This window comes from Furipterus horrens, unplaced genomic scaffold (assembly GCF_987537825.1).
Source record: "Furipterus horrens unplaced genomic scaffold, mFurHor1.1.pri manual_scaffold_2, whole genome shotgun sequence".
NCBI classification, from domain to species: Eukaryota; Metazoa; Chordata; class Mammalia; order Chiroptera; family Furipteridae; genus Furipterus; species Furipterus horrens.
In genome coordinates, this window is record NW_028327172.1 from 91,263,402 (window position 1) to 91,278,280 (window position 14,879).

The window sequence follows — 14,879 nt, forward strand, 5'->3', positions numbered from 1 at the left end:
TGAGAGTCTAGAGGAAAGAAAAGTGATTTTGAGAGGATAGAGGGAGAAGAAATACCAAGAGTGAGAAATGAAAACCAGGCTAAGACAGGGAAAAAGTAAAATTTAAAATGAATACAAAGAAATGGCAAGAGGAAGGCAAAATGGAGTAGGGGAGGAGAATGGTAAAATTTGAGATTTCAAATACAAAAATAGTGAAGATCTAGGAATAAAATTGAGGAAATGCAACAACAGCCACCATATCAACAACCTTGGAGCAAAGATTCATAAAGGTGGAAAGAGAATAAGGGTATTTTAAGAACAGGAAAAAGAATGTGAGATGACTAATGACAAGAAAATTGGTTTTGAGAGGCTGGAGGGAGCAGAAATAGTAAAAGTGCAGAATAGGAACAAGAGGCGGCAAGAGAAAAAAATAAAATTTAAAACAAAAATAAGAGGAAGGAAGAAGTTAAAATGGAATAAGAGAAGGGAAGAGCAAAATATGAGATTAGAAAGTAAATAAAAATCCTAGTGAAACAATAGGCACAAACTTAAAGGAAAAGTAATCAATGTTAAAAAGCTATTCAGGAGAGAATGCAAATAATAAAGAACATGACAGTGGATTTCATCTCAGTAGAATCCACTGTTTACCACTGTTTTCTCTTTCTGGGCCCACCCCTGATAATGTCACATATGTCCTATTCTGGCCCTAGGCAACCTGTTCGCGACTACAAGTGATCCAAAGTCTGTGGCTGTCTCCTTCAGATTTGGCTGGTCCCCTCTGTTCTAACCTGCTGGCTTTTCATCAGCCCTTGACCCAGGAGTGATTCATTTAATGACCTGAGAGGACTGCCAGTATCTTCTTCATCTTCCTCCAGAGGGGTCTCTGGTGCGATAGGGAGGGCGGTAACTTTAGGTCGCCCCAAAGGGGTGCTGTTCTATTTTAAGCAGAGATGGTGGAGCATTTCCCCACCTCCTTGCCACACATCTTGGTCTGTCCCAGATTCTTTCCAATAATGTATAGTTTCTGGCCGTTCCTGTGAGGGGCCAGTCAGTGTAAAAGCAGCAGCTCTTTCCTGCTCGGTGCAGACAGCCTTTCTGGCTAGGCGCTGAGGCTGGGCTGGGCCCTGCATACCCCTTGTTGTGCCTGTTACTCATCTCTGCTCTGCATGTTTCAGTGGATTAGGGCCTGAGGAACAGTGTAGCTCCTACTGTCTGGTAGAAAAGGCCCCTTCAGAGCCTTACCTTCTTTCCTCTATGACTGTTCACCCAGCAGGGGGCTCCTGAGCCTGGCCTCACTGATCTGCAGAGTTTATAATTCTGCAGGTGGGGGTTAGATATATACGTGCCTTTGAGTGGACCTGCCTGGATGCAGTGAATCTCAGGCATTCAACTCCTGGCTGTTCCCTTCCTAGCCTGCGCTCTTGCAGACTTGGCCCAAACTCTCCACTCTGCACAGTGCCCACTGCTTGCCAGCCATGCCGAGTCAGGTCCCACAGTTCCTTCAGCATGACACTATCATTCTGAGTTCTTTGTTGGCAGAGCTGCCGTGCATCTGCATGTGGGCACAGGGTCTCTGCTAAGTCTCAAGTCTTTCCTCAGCTCCTTTTTTAAAAGTTTCTCTGTGGCCCCATTCTACAGTACTGAGCCCTGGGGGAGTCTGTGTTACTCGTGCTCCCTTCCCCCAAAAGTGCAAAATCTCTCTTCATCAGGGCTGGCCACAGCCTGCCAGAGCCTCCAGCAGTTTTTAATAAAGTTTCTCTCTGGATCTCTCCCTGATGGCGCTGGGAACAGTCCCTCAGTAGTACTATAACATTGGGTGGTGGTGGGGTGCTCTCGCAGCTCCCTCTGCTGATTCTCAGCCTTGGGCAGGCCGGTTCCCACCATGCTGTTTCTGCAGCCAGCACCACCCCAGCCATCTCTCCACCGCCAGTGCTTCCGGCTTCTGAGCCAGTTCATAGCCTTCTCAGTCAGTTCTGTCTCATTCGTCGTTCCTGTGGCACCCGGGGTCAGGGAGTTGACAGCCCCTTCCCCTGTAAATACCATAGTCTCTGACCCTGGCTCCTGGCAGCAGCAGGGCGCATGGCCCTGCCTGGGGCAGAGGGCAGATGCATCTAGGTGCTGCGGTGCCAGCACTCTGGAGGCTTCTTCCTAAGGAGATTTTAAATTCCTCAAAATGACTCGTGCCCCAAAATTGTGCAGCCGGAAGTGCTGGGTTGGGCAGTGTCAATGTTAGCTGCTCTGCTAGGAGAGCCCAGGCTGCTCACTCTCAAGTGCCCTGCAGGTGGGCAGGCTCTTGCTCACTCCCACACACACCCCACTCACTCGTCCATGTATATACTCACACATACTCTCACGCACTGTGAACTGGATTTTTGAGTTGATTGTTCTGTGATTTATCTGCAAGAGTGGTCCAGGTCTGGGAGTAAGTGGAAGGACCTTCCAGCTACTGAGCCATCCTGGATCTCTGCCTAGCATAATTTTTGACTGCCAAGAGTAACTTCAAAATATTGAGTGTTCCTCAACTAGCCATTCTTCCCAAATGAGTATTTGTCAGCAGTTCAACACCAGGAAATATGGAACAGTTTACTGTTATTCTGTAATTTACATTTATTTTCAGCCAGTTCACCACCTCTTTTAAATACAAGTTCAGCAGAATGTTTTGTTTTGTTCTTTCCCCACAAGAATTCAGAAACCTTTTTTCTGATGATGAGCCCATTTAAATTAGGGTTGGAACACTGAAAGAAAACAGTTGGGTTCCCTTAATGGGTAACATGGATGGGGACACACACACACACACACTCTCTCACACACACACACTCACTCTCTCACACACACACACACTCACATACTCTCACACACACTCACACACCCCAAAATAGAATGTTTCAGGAACTAAATAGTTTTCCATAGCGGGGTCTTCCTGCTTTTAGCAGTAGAGCAATACAAAGGCTACATTGAGCATAGTTGCTGGGGAAAATTCTTTTCTCTTCTCTGGCCTGTGAATGCTCTTCTGTTTCTGGGAAAAAATACTGACATCAGCTCTTGGAAAAATCCAAATACTTGTGTTAGAGCATAGCTGGGCAGAGATTAAGTGACTGAAGTATAGTTCTAAGTTGCCTCTCAGTCATGCTATCTGTAAAAAATCTACGTTTCAGACATTATCTAGAGAAATTAGGGTAGGAAGAATAATATAACATCAGATTGCTTTATCAGAGTGCTTCTTTAAGATAATAAATCAGATCATGACTTAAATCCCTCCAGTAGTATTGTGTTTTGAATAAAATCTAAATTTGTTAACATGGCTCATGTTCTTAAATTACCTGGCCACCGGGTACATCTCTTGATATCTTCTCAGTTCTACTCTTTTGGTTATTCTCTACACTCAAGTACAATGGAGTCTGTATTTTTCAAATACACTAAGTTCTTTTCTTTTGGAACCCTTGTACTAGCTATTCCCTTTGCTTATAATACTCATGACTGACTCCTTAGAGATATTTGAATAAACTAAATTCAACCATTTAGTCACAGTCACATCTCTGTTATTTTTCTCACAGTACTTATCACTATCTGAAATTATTTGGTATAATTATTTGCTTGTTTACTCTGACTTATTGTAGAATGTAAGTTTCTTGAGAGGTGAGGCCTTATTTTTTTTAGAGGTTACCTTCAGTGTCTAGAACAGGGCTTGGCACAGATTGCTATTTGTATAACTCAGTATGAATTTGGCTGCCAGTAACAGGACACTTAAGTCAAACTGACAAGCAGTAAGATAAGATCATTTACTGGCTCATATAGAAAGAAGTCTAGAGGTAGGGGATTCTTGATTTAGTAGCTCAACTGTCGAGGGCCCAGGTTCTTTCCATTTTTCCAGTCTTTGCCATGAGTGTCAGCTTCATTTTAAACTGGTTTTTAAGGATGGATGCTAAGTAGCAGTCAGGACTACTTGCTTTCTTATTTACATCTAGTGGGAGAGAGGAAGTTTCTTCTGCTTTTCTGTTAGGAGTAAGATTATACTTTCACAGATGCTTCCAGTAAACTTTGTTTTTATTCTCATTGTCTCTCTGAACCAGTCATGTACCCAAGAATGGAATTAGCATTCAGCCAAAAAATCCTATCTGTTGCCACACATGGGATCAGCTTCCCCAGAGTCAGCTAGGCTCTGAGGAAAGTAGTAGGTAACTGAAAAAATTGAGATCTTCTTAGAAGGGTGTAGTTTCTGGATTGAGGAGTCCTTATATCCTTAATCCTCTGTAATTCAAAATAAAATATTTTGAATGAATGAATTCATTTAGTAAATGTATTGAATTTTCAAGTATATGCTCAGCACTGTACTACTTAATTAGAATACCAAATCAGGTAGAACATGGTACTTACCTTCAGATAATAATAAGTTCTAGTGAGTCATACAAGTTAACAGAATATTAAAATTCTTTTAAAAATCAATCAATTAATTCATTAAAATAATTTAATCCCTCTCTGGCTGGTGTGGCTCAGTTGGTTGGAGCATCATCCTACACCTAAAAGATCGCAGGTTTGATACTAGTCAGGGCACATATAGGGTTGTGGGTTTTATCCCGGGTCCGGGTTCATACCATCCCTGGCCTGGTTCAGATGTGTATAATTCCTGGTTCGGGCATATGCAGGAGGTGACCAATTGATGCCTCTTTTTCACATCAATATCTCTCCCTTCCTCTCTGAAATCAATGAGAAAGTATGCTCTGGTGAAGATAAAAAATAAATTAAGTAAATAAAATAAAACCAAAAAGGGCATAAAAAGAGAAAATGGGAAACAAAGAGCAGATGAGACAAATGAGAAGCAAATAGCAAATGACAGACTTAAATCTGTTCATATTAGTAGTCACATTAAAGGTTAATGGTCTAAATATCCAAATTATAAGGCAGAGATTATCAGATTGGATAAAACAGCAAAGCCCAACAATACGCTACCTACAAGAAACATACCATAAAAAAGAGGACACACACAGTTGATTAAAAAGTAAAAGATTGGAAAAAGATAGGCCATGCTAACACTAATCAAGAGAAAGCTAACTGACTACATTAATACCAGATAAAGTATATTTTAGAAGCAAAAATATTTTTAGGGATAAAGTCAGTTTATAATGATAAAGGGTTAATTGAAAAAATAAGACATAACAGTTCTAAACTTTTATACATCTAATAACAGAGCTTCAAAATTCATGGAAAAAAAAAACTTACATAACTGCCAGAACACATAGACAAATCCACAGTCATCAGTAATTGCAGTATCCCTTGGTAATTGAAAGTAGACAAAAAATCATTAAGGATATCGAATACTTAACAGTTGTCCAGTTTGATCAAATTGCATTTATACAACATTTTAGCAAATAACATGATAAGCTTCTTTTTTTTTTTTTTTTTTTTTGCCAGTGAACATGGAATATTTACTAAGGCCATATTCTGGGCCATAAAGAAAGTTTCAATGAAAGAAAAAATCTCTGGGAAATTCCCAAGTGTTTGGCATGAACACACTTCTAAATAATCCATAGGTCAAAGTAGAAATCAAAAAGGAAATGGGAAATTATTTTGTGTTGAATAAAAATGAAAACACATATCACAACTTGTGGGATGCCACTAAAGCATTACTTAGAAAATTTTAGCATTAAACAACTATAAGAAAGGAGGGAAGACATAAAATTAATGATATCAACTTTCATTTTAAGAAACTAGAAAAATAAGAGCAAATTAAAATCAAAGTAAGTAGAAGAAAGGAAATATTAAAGGTCATAGTGGGAGAGTCAATGAAATAGATACACAAAAACAATAGAGAAAGTAGTGAATGCAAAAGCTGTTTCTTTTGAGACTATCCATAAAATTGTTAGCCCTCTAGCCACGTTGATCAAGATTAAAAGAAAAGATAAACATTACCATCTCAGGAATGAAAGAGATGGCATCACTGCATCTACAGATATTAAGAGGATAATAAGACAGTATTATGAATAGCTTTATGCCAATAAATTTGACAACTGAGATTGAAATAGTTTTATATATACCAATAATATGTAAACATATTAGCTATATATTATTTGTATACATAACATATAAAGTACACATATGTGTATATTTATGTATATATACATACATGTTCATAAACTTGTAAAAAGAACAAACGCATCATGGTCAAGTGTAGTTTATCCCAGGAGTAAAAATTTGGTGGGAGCTAGATTTGTCACTATCAGGGAAGTTAAACAAGGAGGAAGGTGAATGAACCCTGTGGTACTGGATTAGAATTGGAGACATTATGAACTGATGTTTAGTTTAATATATAGACAGAGGGATAGATGCAGAAATATTTATAGAAGTGTGTAAATTTCCAAGTTCTGTCTGCTGATAGGGCGTAGAAATAGTGATATCCTGGTTACAGCGAGCACACCCAGCACCCAGATCTTGGTTTCTAAATACCATTCCAATAAAACGGCTCCTTGGAGAAATGGTTTATTCTAGGACTGGAGTCGGGGGTATACAAGATGAGCAGAGCACCTTTAAACAAAGAAGTGCTCAAAAACAGAAGGGTGAGGATATCAAAGGGACACAGTACCAACCTGAAAGAGCTCTTGGTGTTGCAGCTTAAGCTGGAACAATTTGAGCAAGAAAATAATGTAGTATTGGATTAAAACTCAAAGTATAAAAAAATATACATGAGTACATACTGATAAAAATGATTGCATAATAAAAAGTGGAGGAGAAGTCACAAATCTTTCTTACAGAAGATTTCCAAATCATGTATGTAAATTCTCCTGCCTCCAGGAAATGGAGCTTAATCTTCCCAGCCCCGAGAATGGGTTGGATTTAGTGACTTCTAGATAATAGAATATGGAAAGAGAAAAAACATAAGTTTATAGGGAGAAGTCTGGCAAACACTACCTTCACCAAGTGATGAAGGTTGACATTGCTATTGATAAGTCATGTTAATATTGTATACCCTCTTATTGTTGAGAACACGAGGTGGGGCAAAAGTAGGTTTACAGTTGCTTGTATGGCAATTAATACAATAACCAATAAATACAAGAATGAACACTGTTGTGCAGTCAGAACTATAAACCTTTTGCCCCACAGAGTGTGTGTGTGTGTGTGTGTGTGTGTGTGTGTGTGTGTGACTGATTTTCAACAAAAGTGCAAAGGGAACTCAGGGAAATTTTTACAAATGGTGTAAAAAAATAAACAACTGTCTCACTTTATACAAAAATTACTGCAAAATATGTCATAGACCCAAAAGTAGTATCGCAAGTCATTACATTTATAGAAGAAAATGTTTAAGAAAAGATCCTTGTAACTTTGGGTTAGGCAAAGGTTTCTGAGATATGACACCAAAAGTGTGAGGACAGATCCTGTCTCCAAGTGAGGTTACATTCACAGGTACCAGGACTTTTAACATGTTGGTGGGGGACACAGTTCACTCAAAACAAATGTAATGGTTCCCAACTCAGGGAAAACTTTCATGTTTAATTGAGGGGAAGTTGGACTCAGTGTATGCATTTAGTGTGGTTTCCTTCTTCCACATCTGTGTTTACTTTTTTCCAAATGTAATGATGGCGTTGTGATTAATAAAATACAGATTTTTTGAAACATATGAATTCATTGTAGCTTTTTGGCATTTTTTTCAATTTGCTGAGACTACACCTCTAAATGCTATCAGGTGGATTCCTGTTTTGTTTGTTTTTACTTCTAACAGAAATAGCCTCACCCTCCTTTGTTACTTGGACACCAAAGTAACATTAAGTTTGTCTTCAAAGCTCAGTTCCCCAAAACAGCAACCTCAAATTCTTGCTGTGTTTTTTTTTTTTTTTTTTAACATAAGGGTTAGGCATGGGTCTCTGGGATTAGGCTAGGGGACTGGTGTGTCCTCTCTTTTCTGTTTATTTGGTACACACACAAACTCTTTTCTTGTAGTCCAAATTCCCATGTGGAATCCTTGTAGATAAATTCATCCTAAGAAATCAAGAGGGAATGCATAACTTGTTTTACAGGGATATTTTATTACAACTTTGATTATTAGTATTATTTTTTAATCCTCACCCAAGGATATATCCACTGATTCCGGAGAGAGAGAAAGGAAGATAGAGAAACACTAATATGTGAAACCCCAAGGTTGCATCCCATTAGCACCCTGATGAATCCTGCAACCTAGGCATGTGCCCTGACAGGGCATCGAACCCACAACCGTTGAGTTTACAGGATGATGCTCTAACCAACTGAGTCACAATGGCCAGGGCTCAACTTTGATTATTATACTGAACAATTGTACCTAGGCTAAATATTTATTAAAGTGAATTGGTTAAATTAATTAAATTGCCCTATCACAAAGCACTTTGCAGCTATCAAGAATTATTTAGAGCTCTTTTTTTTTTCAAATCTGTATTTTATTTGGAAGTTGAATGTATAAAATAAAAGCTAAGCACCTCTGATATATGAGGAACCTAGAGTTCCCATTTACCCATTTTTGCTGTCTTAAGGTACTTCTTTTGAACCCCTACAATTCCATGAAGGTCAATTTAAAATTAGTGCTGTCGTGAAATACTTAATGATGTAAAGTTATGTTGATGTTTTATAAAGTTAAAAAAGTTACCAAATAATATGTCTAGTATGCTTTAATTTTTATTTAAAAAATTTGTACATTATGTTCCTACTTTGCACAAATACAGAAATCTATCTCTGCTTGAGAAAAGAAGGAAATAATCATAAAAATGCTGGTTATTGATATTATGGCTGATTTTTATATTTTGTCTTTAATTTTTAAAGTTTTGTATATGATTTCTTTGGGAACAAAGTAAAGACATTTCTTCATATGAACAAGTAGAGAACCATTGCTTTACATAAAGTTTTACTTTGGGAAAAAATCTTATTCCTCAATCTTTTGAGAGAGGAGTTATTTTGAAAATATTTTTAAGTTATTTTATTAAATTAGTAAAATATTTATTTATACATTAGTACCATAAATAGCCTTATGTATTAAGTATGTTAGGGTAAGTCACATTTTTAGCATCTAAAGAGAAAATAGAACTGCATGTCAGTGAAATTAAAATAAACTGAACTTTGTAAAGTAGTGCTTCCCAATTCCAAATTCAGTGCTATGATGAGCCATTGTTACTGCTCTAATTTCTTGGTTTTTGGATCAAGAAAAACTTGCTGAAGAAAGTTAAGATGACATGCATATAACTAATTTTACCACGTTTCTTTCCCCATGAAATCAGAGGTCTTTTTTTCTTTGTGGGGTTTGAAAGTTTGGGGTATTCAGATTTGGTTTCATAAATGCATAGCTGGGAGATTTGTTTTGTTTTTTAAGTATATTTAATTGATTATGCTGTTACAGTTTTCTCAGTTTTTTTTCCCTTTGTCTCTCTCCACCTGGTATCCTCCTTCCCTCCAGCAATGCCCCCGCCTTAGTTCATGTCCATGGGTCATGCATGTATGTTATTTGGCTTCACCTTTCCCTATACTATTCTTAACATCCCCTGTCTATTTTGTACCTACACCATTTCCTCCTTTTTTCCCCCTCCCCCTCCCAGTTGATAACCCTCCAAATGATCCTCATACTTTTGATTCTGTTCCTGTTCTGGTGGTTTGCTTAGTTTCTTTTTGTTTTTATTTTTGTTTTTTAGATTCAGTTATTGATAGTTGTAAGTTTGTTGTCATTTTAATGTTCATAGTTTTGATCTTCTTTTTCTTAAATAAGTCCCTTTAACATTTCATGTAATAATGGCTTGGTGATGATGAATTCGTTTAGCTTTACCATGTCTGGGAAGCACTTTATCTGCCCTTCCATTCGAAATGATAGCTTTGCTGTATAGAGTAATCTAGGTTGTAGGTCCTTGCTTTTCATCACTTTGAGTACTTCTTGCCAGTCCCTTCTGACCTGCAAAGTTTCTTGTCTTGCTGCTTTTAAGATTCTCTCTTTATCTTGAACCTTTGGCCTTTTAATTATGATGTGTCTTGGTGTGGTCCTCTTTGGGTCTAGCTTGTTTGGGACTCTGTGCTTCCTAGACTTGTATGTCTTTTTCCTTTGCCAAATTTGGGAAGTTTTCTTTCATTAGTTTTTCAATTAAGTTTTCAATATCTTGCTCTTCCTCTTCTCCTTCTGGCACCTCTATGACTCAGATGTTGGCATGTTTAAAGTTGTCCCATATGTTCCTAAGCCTCTCCTCATTTTTTTCAATTCTTGTTTCTTCATTCGTTACTGGTTGACGACTGTTTATTTCTTCCTTTTGTTCCAAATCATTGATTTGAATCCTAGCTTCCTTCCCACTACTGTTGGTTCCCTGAACATTTTTTTTTTATTTCACTTTGTATAATCTTCACTTCTCTCTTTATTTTGTGGCCATACTCAATCATTTCTTTGAGCATCCTCTTAACCAGTGTTTTGAACTCTGCATCTGATAGGTTGGTTATCTCCTTTTCGTTTAGTTCTTTTCTTGGGATTTTGTTCTTTTCTTTGATTTGGCCCATATTTCTTTGCCACCTCAATTCGGCCAGCCTCCCTGTGTTTGTTTCTGTGTATTGGGTAGAGGTGCTTTGACTTTGTTTCTTGGTAGTGTAGCCTAATGTAGTAGGTGTCCTGTAGGGTCCAGTGGCACAGCCTCTCCTGTCACCCAAGCTGGGTACTTTCGGTGTGCCCTTTGTGTGGTTGAGCCGTGGTTCCTGTTGGTGGGTCAGTTGGAGGGATTAACCAGGCCCGTCATCTGCAAGGACTGGCTGTGACCCCTTACCACTAACCTCCGCCCTCCATGGAGGGTCAGCTGTGCAGGGGCAGGGTAGTAGTGCTCTGATATGGTCTGTAGCTATCCACTGGGTGCACTGGCCCTGGGGTTTACTGGGTGGTGCAGGCCAAGGTCAGCCTCACCTGTATTTTGCCCAGGGCACCCTCATGAGCTATAGAGCAATCTGAGATGGCTGCTACTTGTTCTGGGCTTGGAGATTCCCAGGCGTGGCCAAGCTGTGAATCTAAGCTGGTTTGCTAGTGTCAGGCCTGAAGCTCACTGAGGCCAGCTGTTGCTTGTTTGATAGGATTTAGCAAGTTGTGAAGCATGAACCAAGACCAGCCTTTCATATGGAAAAGCAGTTTAGGTAGGCCTATAAATTGGGTGGGGTGGAGTCTCTGCGGATCTCCAAGGCTGGTTAAACAGTGTTAGCATCACTTGCCCGCTCTGTGGAGGAAGGAGGGTTTAGAAAAGGGACAATGGCCTCTGCTCACCTTTATGCTAGGCACTTCAGTTCCTCCCTGTATACCACTGGTGCCTTTCAATCTGCTACTGTGATGCAGGAGCTCAGAGGGAGTGAGTCTGAGTAGGTGAGTCCATGTGTAGATTCTTTAAGAGGAAATGCTTGAGGCTCCAGCAGTTTCTTCCATTGCCTCAATCCCTGCTGGGTTTTGTAGCCAGAAGTTGTGGGGACTTCTCTTCCTGGCACTGGAACCCTGGGCTGGGGGGGCCTGGTGTGGGGCTGGGACTCTTCACTCCTGAGATATCCCTCCTGAATTTTACCCATCACATGTGGGTGTGGGACCAGCCCATTCCACGTTTGCACCCCTCCTAATTGTCTTGATGGATGTGGTTTCTTTTAATTCCATAGTTGTCAGACTTCTATTCAAATCGATTTCTGTTGGTTCTGGCTGATGGTTCTGTGTTTTAGTTGTAATTTTGATGTGGTGGTGTGAAGAAGCAAGCCATGTCTGCCTACGCTGAGATCTTGACTGGATCCTCTGGGAGGAATTGTTAATACTTGATGCCAGAACCCAAGAATTTGTGGAGATACCTCTTTACTTTTAAACCCAAAATTTTCATTACACCATTCATTATATTCATATCCAGTTAAAAAGTATTTCTAATTAAAAAGTATTTTTGTAAAGTTTAAAAATTTTTAATTTTAGCTACATTTGACATATTAGTTTTAAGTGTATAACATGGTGATTAGACATTTTATACCTTATGAAGTACTCACCCCATAAGTCTAGTACCCATCTCCCACCATACAGAGTTATCATAATATTTTTTACTATATTTTCTATATACTACCAGTGACTATTTCTTTAATTAATAATTTGTAGTTCTTAATTTCTTTCACCTTTTCATCCATTTCCCTAACCCCCTCCCATCTGCTGACTTTCTGTTTGTTCTCTGTATCTATGAATTTGTTTTTGTTTTATTTATTTTGATTTTATTAGCTGGAACAGAGGAAACATGAAATAGCCAGGAAGGCCCTTGACCTGATTAGTTATGTATATATGCAATTACACATACAAATGAACATACATATTTGATTGTTTACCACATACTTTAAAGCAGAATTTAGTGATTAGAGAAAAAATACTGCGATTTAAAAATTTTTGTTTGAGAAAAGGTCTTTATCTGTACTTTATGAATGTAATAAGTAAATTATGATAAGCAAGTTGTATTGTAGGGTGGGCCTTATCTTCTCATTCCATTTTTGTCCTCTTTTAATCCCCCCCTTTTCCATTCCCTTGCAAGAGAAAATAGCTCAGAACACTGTTACAACTACTAGTCTAGGAACTTCTGGGCTTCTTTATCAAAATTTCCATGAATGTTGTAGTCCCTGACTCAAGCCACATTGTTTTGTGGTAGGAATCTTTATAATAGCTGTCAGGCAGAGTAATTGAGGTTGCTCACTTCAGGTGTTATTCTTTGCAGAAATTCAGTTGGAAATTCTTTTCTGCCAATTCTTAAATTTGTCTGTAAATTAAAAAAACATCTCGCGCCTGCACGCCCCTCCCCGCGCCCCCTCCTCCTACATGCGTACAGATGGACTACTTAGGAACTTTTACTTCTGAAGATTTGGTAATCATTTGTAATCATTATATTCTCTAGAGCAGTGTTCTCTTATCCCAGAATCCCCTGCCCTTGTTATCCCCAACTATGCTGTCAGTTAACATGCTATGTTGCTTATTAGGGGAGTTTGTAGATTCTTAGTCTTTCTTAGGGTCAATTTTGATTTATGTAAGAGTTAAAAGGAATTGTAATTAAACTTGTACTTTTTTAAAAACCAAACTAGCTGCATGCCAAATAAAAGTCATTTCAGTATAATTGTTTTATGTTTATTTCTTACTATTTTTAATAATAGTCTTTTTTAAAAACCTAATTTCACTGATATTTATAATAAACCCTGCACTTATTACCTAGAATAATTTTAGGTAATTTCTAAAAGGACAGAATTGAAAAGTGGAATGGGAGGATATTTGAGAACACATTCTAGGCTTAGGTTAGCATAGCATCAAACTCTTTATCAAGAAGCCTCTAGTAATATTGCTTTTAGAAAAGACCTCCAGATGCCCTGGTGGGTGTGACTCAATGGATTGGGCACAGGCCTGCAAACTGAGAGGTCCCTGGTTTTGCTCCCAGTCAGGGCACAGGCCTAGGTTGGGCCAGGTTCCCAGTTGGAGGCATATGAGAGGCAGGCAATTGATGTTTCTCCCCCTTTCTTTTTCCTTTCCCCCTTCTCTAAAAATGATTTTTTTTTTTTTACATTAAAAAGACAACCAGGAGGAAATGATGTAGAGAAGCTTACAAAACCAAAGAAAAAAATACATACCTTTTGTTTTCTACTGTAGGAACATATTTTTATTAACTAAGAGTATTCCAAAGGTAACTTTTTTTGATTTCTGTTATTTAATTTAAACATAAATAAATGAGGATCATGATTTGATCATGATCTAAAGGTAGATAGAGCAAAAGAGCAGTAATCAGCACCCAGATATTTTAGGGAGTGAGGTGAGGTGATGGGTAAGAAGGAACTCCTCCTTACTAAGGAAACTAAGTATAATATTTTAATAGTAAAATATTTCTTTGCCTTATTTTTTAACCTGTAAAATGGAAATATCTTCATGGTTATTTTTTAGGATTAAATAAGATAATACATGTAAACATTTTAGTGTGGTGTTTAACATCTAGTAAGCCCTCAATAAATTTAGGTGTTGCTATTATTATTTGGATTTTTAAAAAGAGAATCCATACTCAGAGACAGCTGATGGTAAATTCACCTGCAGTTTAAGATTTAACAAAGTAGACCCTGGTCAAGTAGCTTAATTAGAACATTGTGCCCATATGCCGAGGTTGCCATTAGGTCCTTGGCTGGGTGGGTGGAGCCACAGGTTGGTGTTTCTCTCCCTCCCTGTCCCTTCCTCCCTCTTCCTCTCCTTCCTCTTCCTCTCCTCCTCCCTCTCTCTTTCTCTCTCTATCTCTTTCTTTCTCTCTCAAATTGATTTAAAGAAGATAAAGCAAAATATTTAAGATATTAAAAATGGTATCCAGCTTTTTTACCTGTTTGTTGAATTGCTTTGGGAAAGTTAGCATAAAATTTAAATCCCCTACTCTGGTTTAGTAAAATGCAGTAAATTTAATGAGTGTCTTACAAATGAAATAATTACATTTATTCCATTTTTTTTCCCCTTTGTTTCAGGTTTCCCCTCAAAAAACCTATAAGGTAAGTTGTTCAGTTGCACCTCATTCATTTAGGTTAATTTTTTTTTTTTTTTTCTGTTCAGCCATTTCATTTAGGAGGAGGACACAAATAAATCCTCCCTCTTCAGATCACGGCAATTTTAATCTATCCCATTAGTAGGTTAAATTTTAATTGGAAGCATTCCTTTGAAATTATGGTGTGGTTTTTTTTTGTGGTTTTTGAAAAAATGGATTTTAATTTAAAATTTCAAAATGTTTTACAGGGGGCGTAGGCTGGGTGGGGGAGAGAAATGGAGGAAAAATGGGACAACTGTAATTGAAAAACCAAAAATAAAAAAAATAAATAAAATAAAAATAAAATGTTTTACAAATTTAAAACACGTGTTTTTGTTTTTTTTCTGGAAGATGTCATTGTTTTGATAACATTTTCATTGTTTTTAATATAAGAATTTT

The 14,879-nt window shown here is 38.0% G+C and overlaps 1 pseudogene; it reads right to left on the reverse strand.

Annotated features, from left to right (window-relative positions):
- Nucleotides 1–14,495: 14,495 nt before the first annotated feature.
- LOC150019089 (small nucleolar RNA SNORA29) lies at nt 14,496–14,605 on the reverse strand (annotated as a pseudogene).
- Between the last annotated feature and the right edge of the window lie 274 nt (nt 14,606–14,879).